The sequence below is a fragment of the Chiloscyllium punctatum genome, chromosome 22 (genome assembly GCF_047496795.1).
Source record: "Chiloscyllium punctatum isolate Juve2018m chromosome 22, sChiPun1.3, whole genome shotgun sequence".
Taxonomy (NCBI): Eukaryota; Metazoa; Chordata; class Chondrichthyes; order Orectolobiformes; family Hemiscylliidae; genus Chiloscyllium; species Chiloscyllium punctatum.
The window spans coordinates 10,010,972-10,018,022 of NC_092760.1; the positions used below are offsets into that span (position 1 = coordinate 10,010,972).

The 7,051-nt window shown below is 42.6% G+C and overlaps 1 non-coding gene across 1 annotated transcript; it reads right to left on the reverse strand.

Annotated features, from left to right (window-relative positions):
• Positions 1–6,572: 6,572 nt before the first annotated feature.
• On the reverse strand, positions 6,573–6,654 carry trnas-uga (transfer RNA serine (anticodon UGA)). Its single transcript has one exon. It is a non-coding gene; the product is annotated as a tRNA-Ser (tRNA).
• Between the last annotated feature and the right edge of the window lie 397 nt (positions 6,655–7,051).

The window sequence follows — 7,051 nt, forward strand, 5'->3', positions numbered from 1 at the left end:
TATTGGGCTCGAAATGCCCAGTGGGTTCTCGCTGAATTAGTTCAGGCTCTGGAATGTAAAACACTTCAAGGATGAAAGCACAGTGAAAGGAAATGTTTCACAGAGTGGGGAATTCCAAGTGAAACAGTGACGGTGATTATGTTTGCTGATTTTTCACCTTGTGAATGCTGTTTCCCTGATGTGGACGTTTACATTACCTATAGACAAACTGTCAAATCCAAACCTGGTCTTTGGGTCAGTGACGGAATTGGTAACATGCCTGACGTCGAATTAGGGGATTGTTGGTTCGCATTTAAAATCACGAGGATGCAGCGTGCTCGTCCCTTCCTGTTGTCTGTCAGGAACGGAAGGGTTTGGGATTTCGAATTTACTGTTTCTTTCGTCCAATTCAAATTCTAGCTCAGATCAACGTCTCTCATTGTCTGTAGAACTGGCTTTGGTTTAACCAAAACTGCCTTTTGGCGGTTGAACTTGCATGTTGGAGCGGACATCTGAAGTGAAGCACAAGGAGCTGGTCAAATCCTGAGAACTCTGCCACTCTCGGGGAATGTGTCTGTGTGTCTCTTTCTGTGGGAGACACGACGGGGATAATAACACAGTGTGACTATGTCAAACTTCAATCCCATTGCTGTGTCATCTAAGATCAAAGCGAGAACCTCACTGCTATTTGCACTGGAAACATCAGAACACATAAGGTTATGGACCAAAGCTGGAAACTGGGAATAGAATAGATGAATGTCTTTAAACCAGACTGCACCATGGGCCAAATGCTATTTTCCATTCTGCAAAACTTGAAGACGAGTAGAAACCAATCTGCAGTGAAACTGATCAGAAATGAAATGGAAAATGCAAGAGCATCTGTCTTCATTCCGTGTAATCTCGTAGTTAGGATTTGGAACTCTAACCGCAATAGTGTTGGTTCTATTCTCGAACAGGGAATGCATGTTTTACTGTGCAAATATATCGTGGTACCAGTATTTCTTACCACTGGTCCGAACATGGTAATGCTTGGTTTTGTGCCAGGTTATCAAAAATCAAAAAGATACAGGTTTTGGAAATATGAACTAAAAACGAGAATTGATAGAGAAACCCACTACACATGGCAACATCTGTGGAGAGAAACAGGCTTTGTTTCTTAAGATGGACAGGAAACAGGTTAGTTGTAGATTTCTAGATTATACTGTTGGGAAATTGATAATCTTACCAGTCGAATCAGGATATTTATCAAAATCACTCTTGAGCTTACAAACATCGAATTTACAATCTTAAAAGGACTTAACTAGCTATCATGCTACTTTCATTTTCCTGAGCTGGTGGAAGGCTATGTTTTAATGGCTACATTTCCTTTTAGTTCCCGTTATTTAGCAGTCACGCCGAATGGAGAATTGTTTCTTTCAGAGTCTGCCTCAATATGTGTCTTTGCTTTTTCTATATTTTTCTCTGTATCCTCCTGGGCCTTTTTCACATTCTCCGACTCTCTGGCTGTCCATATTCCTCATTTCCAATTTCTGCTCTTGAAAAGCCTGACATTCAGAGACAGTTTGAGATTCGATCTGCTGAGAGGCTTTCTGACGCCTGGCTGGAGTCGGTCGAAGTAGTCTCACATTCTCTGGATAATGCGTCTGTCACTTCGACCTGAGGCAAGGAGACATTTCTTCCTCAAAATCTAAAGACCCTTTCGAAGTTAAAGTTGAATTCCTTATCCAACAGAAAAAGAAAGTAATTACATGATAGCTGAAGAAGAACAACGATGCATTTACTGTTGGTGTACAACGAATGAATGGTGACAGCAGAGAATGAGGGTGATCATTTTGTGGTGTCAGTACCATTACCACAACATTTCCCGGGAATGCTGCAGTGTCTCCTGCCTCACCACTTAATTTCCACAAAACTGGGAATGAAGGAATGAGAATAAGAGGATGAGAAGCAGAAGTGCTTGTGGAACTGCGGGAAGAATCTCCAGGTTAAAATACTAGTTAAAAAGAGCAACCTACACTACTGGATTTAAACCAGGAAAATGAAGCCAGAACGCGAAATCAGAATGTACAGCAATTCAAACAGGAAACTGAGTTTCTCGATCAGCAACACAATACTTGCGAGAAATAACGAGCTTGCAATACAATGAGCAGGCACCAGTGTGATGGGAGCTGCTTTCACCAGCTAAGCCTTGGCGCCACGTTAAAAGCCAGATTTCTCGTCCATATGTGCAATGCCTGAACCACTTGATCACAGGAATTCGAAAAAGCGTTTTCTGTATTAATGTTGCTCAGTATGAATGGCAATCAAACTCTGCTTGTGCAATAACAGACGTTTCAATGCTGAGTATGCCCCACTAAAAAGGCACAGAAAAAGACAGTATCCTCTTGCATTGGCATCCAACAGATATTTTCGTCTGTTTAAACTGACAGAATAAAGAGGATGTGCTCATCTCCTCTCACGTCCCATTAACCACGTTAATACACACGCAGGGACTTTCAAACCAAGATGAACAGGCTCATTGTTGTGAATTGACAGCAGTGGTGTGTGAGTCATTGCGAACAGTGAGCAATAAATGCTGAACCAAGAGCACTGACACTGAGCCTTGCACCATCAGCTCCACACTCATATCTTGTGTTATGTCTCCTAGGCATCAGTGCATTTGACTTTAATTATTCTAGCCTGCACCTCTCCTCAAGTTATTCCCGACCGCTGGCAGTGTCGAATTAGAACATGCAATTATTAGAAATGCATTTCTGGGACACAGTTGTCTTTCAATGAGATAAGATTCACTGCCCATCCCTAATTATCCCAAAGATGTAGGGGACGAGTTACTTTTGCTAACTCCTCAAATCCTTAGTATGGAGGTACTGACAAGAAACCGCTAGAGCTGGAGTTCCTGGATTGCGGAGAGCAGACCAACCCCAAACTGCTAACGTAAGCCACCCAGGGAAGAGCAGATGGATCCCACTCTGTCAATGTAACTCAACCAGGGGACAGAAGTCTGACATCACACGATCAATGTCACTCAACGAGGAAATTATGGCCTGACCGCACTCTGTTAATGTAACTCACCCAGGGAAGAGTAGACTGACGCCAATCTGTGAATGTTAGTCATCCAGGGAAGAGCAGACTGACCCAACACTTTATATGTAACTCATCCAGCAAATGGCAGACTGACACCACTCAGAGAAGAGCAGGCTGTACCCATTCTGTCTCTCTCACTCATCCAGGAAAGAGCAGGCTGATCTGATTCTGTCAATGAAACACAAGCAGGGAGACGAGCCTGACCCCACTCTGTCAAAGCAACTCACTCAGAGAAGAGAAGACTTATTCCATTCTGTCTATGTGAATCATCCAGCGAAGACAGTAATGAAACCATACTTGCTGTTAAACTCAGACAGAGAAGAGCAGACTCTCACGACTCTGAGAAAATAACACGCCCGTGGAGGAGCAGACTGATACCACTCTCTTAACGTAGCTCACCCAGGGAAGAACAGACTGAGTGCACTCTGTGATATTACTCACTCAGAAAGGAGCAGACTGACCCCATTCTGTTAATATGACTCTCCCAGGGAAGAGCAGATGAAGCCCAATCTGTCAATGTGACTCAACCAGGGAAGAGCGCTCTGACCTCATGTGATCACTTTAACACAACTAGGAAGTTGCAGACTGACGCCACTCTGTCAATGCAACTCACCCAGGAAAGAGCAGACTGATCCCACACTGTCCAAATAACTCACTCCGTGAAAAGCAGACTGACGCCACTCTGTCAATGTATCTCGCACAGGAAAGAGTAGACTGATGCCACTCTGTCAATGTAACTCACTGAGGGAAGAGCAAACTGACGCCACTCAGTCAGTGTTACTCACTGATGGGAAGGGCAGACTGACCCCATACTCTCAGTGTAACTCAGCAGACTCATCCCACACGGTCAATATAAGTCATTCACTGAAGAGCAGTCTGACCCCAGTCTATAAATGTAATTCACTCAGGGAAGTGCAGACTGATCCCATTCTGTCTATGGCACTCACCCAATGAATGAAGACGAACCCCACTCTACCAATGTAACTCGCCAGAGAAGAGCAGACGGAAGCCATAAATTATCGAGGGAAGAGAATACTGACCCCGCTCTTTCTGTTTCACTCAGGCAGGGAAGAGCAGACTGTCACCACTCTGTGAAAGAAATTCGCCCAGGGAAGGGCAGACTGACCCTACTGTATCTGCGTGACTGACACAGGTAAGAGCAACTAATCCAAACCTGTCAATATCTCTCCCTCAGGGAAGAATACCCTGACCCCTCTCTGTCCATGTAGCTCACCAGGAAACAGCAGACTAACCCCACTCTGTCTATTTAAGTTCACAAAAATCCTCTGAAGTACGTCCTATCCAGACACTCTCCATATCACTGTCTCTGTAACCATGTGTGTTCAATGGCGAATCCAAATAACCTGCAAATGTTTAGAATGTGGCACCAAACCAGAGCTACCACACAGAAATTGGGCGAATGTGCAAACTTCCATCAGGCAGTCACCTAAGCCTGGAATGGAAACCAAACCCGACAGCAGTCGTGATTATAAAATGGCAGAACAGAAACCTAGCAAAAAGAATTGCGTCCCTGTGTGTTGCAACGATTCTGAGTATTAATGAAGCCCCCCTCACTGTAGTTAATTTCCATTTTCATCACTGCCAACCTTCTTCAAAGCAAAGCACGCACTTGCTTTTTTCAAACTTCCGATATCCCGCTTTCATCCCGCTTTTTACCTAATCATATTTCTGACTTTACAAACTACGTCATAACAGGTTGTCATCTGCAGAATGACCTTTGTTCCGTTCTCCACTGATGTTGAGAGTAGGGATACAACATATTCGAGTAGGACTTGATGCGCTTGCGGGTGGTGTATTCGCGGCATTATGGCTTCTTTTTTTCGTTTTCGGTCTACTATTTCGAGTTCATTGCGCAGACTTCTAAAGAAGACTTTTTGGAGTCGCCATGGTAACTGTGTTTTCTCTCGGAAGACAGACGAAGCTTTATTTCTGTTCTCTTATAAATTGATCTTCTTCTGATCTTTGCAAGTGAAATAGTGTGCATTACTATTGCTCAGTTTTAGTTTCAAAATCAAGAGAAACACGAAGGAGACAATATCAAAGAACACAAAGTTCTGAGTTGTTAAGATAATTTTTGCAGCAACGGTGGACATGAAGGTCAAATTAAGAAAACGGTTCAAGAACATTTAGTCTGGAAGTGGTATGTGACTTTAGTTCCAAATATATGTTTCCGTTCTTCCAATACATCTTTTTGACTCCCAGAAAACATTGATTGTTTTCTGTATTCACTTTGTTTCGCGATATCAGTCTTCTGGTCGACCAGGGACAACTTGAATTTGCATCTGCATTGAATAAGATTTCGCTCTTTCTTTCGAGAAGCAAATCTATGCATTATGTAACATTTATCATGCTGATGGCTAAGAAGTTCAAAATGAATTACGGTTTATGGATCGTGAGCAAGAATGAAGTGATCCACTTGCGAACAGATGTCACCACGCCCTATTCCTACATCGGGCCTGAACGGTCCATTGGCAGAGTCTGCAGAAAGGAAATGTTTAAGTGAACTAGTCCTTTGTACAGTTTGATTTGATACCAATGGTAGTGCTGTTTTGGTGCAGAAATGTGTCAACATCTCAGACGTTAGAGTCAAAATTTAAGTCACATCTACTCCATGGAGTGTCCTCTCATATCGGAACATGCTGACATGAAAACATCGAGCACTGATAGCAAAGTTTTTTTCATTAAACTGGAGTCTGTTTAACTGAGCAATTCAGACAGCCAAGATGAATAATTGGCACTTGGTTCTTCAAGCTGAGCTCTCCACACCAACTGCTTCAACGCAGGTCGTGGATAAGATCCCCATCGATTATTTTGGTCAATTTTAGCCTCAACAGCAACCTATTGTTCTGAACAATGCTACCCCACAAGCAGAGGGCTAAGTCTGATTTTTATCGTTAATTTTCAATTTCAGTTCTTAATGCACAGTTTCTTCCGAATGTGGACAGCAGAAGACTGTTAACATTCCATTTCTCATATTTCCAGAAAATTCTACTCTGCTGATATCGCCTTGCCTTATCACACCTCAAGCCAGGAACCTGGACCAGTCAAGTTCCTTTCCACACATGGAGTTGTTTTTTTCTAATTCATTGACTGCTGATATAATAGATAATTAGCCTTGAGAGTCATCTGTAAATTAGGTTGAACTTTCTCAGCTTGACTTTCAACTGATCCTAAAAAAAACTCATCACCTGCAGGTAAATGTATTGCATTGCTTCTTGTTTTGCTTAATTCCAGCCCCCCCCCCCCCCCCCCGCCGCCGCCTCACTCCCGAACATCCAAATTTCATGATAGTTCGACAAATGTTTGGAAACTGATTCGTGTTGGAAGTTGGTGGCTTTTTGTTTCTCGACATATAATTTATTCAATTAGACGTCTTGAAATTATTTCGGATTCTTCACAGATGAACATTTACTTTCGATTGAATGCAAAGCTCATGCTCCATGAAATCCAAATTCTGCAAAGAAATTAATAACTTTTAAAAGAGTCAACGCTGTGAGCAGGATTCGAACCTGCGCAGGGAGACCCCATTGGATTTCAAATCCAACGCCTTCACCTCTCGGCCATCACAGCGGCAAACGCATTGCCAATTTTCATAGTAAAAGAACTGAATTCATGAAATACGTAATTTGTTTGAAGAACAAATTGTCAAGACCCAAAGATTTCGCCAAATCCTTTGCAGAGACCCAGACGAACGTTACCTTAGCAGATTGACAGGCTTTCACTGCAAACTAGATCCTGACACAGCTGAAGTTGCGGGAATAATTCTTCGTCGAATTATAGAGTCAAGGATGTACACCACACGAAGAGAGAATCATTGTCTCACTGCGTCCGATCGATTTTGACTCAATTGCTCATCATCTGGTGCCAAAGTAGATATGCTGTTGTGTTTTAATATTCATCGAAATATGGTATTAGAAATATTGATGCGAAGTCCATAAACAGTAGCTACATTCGTAAAAAAAAAATC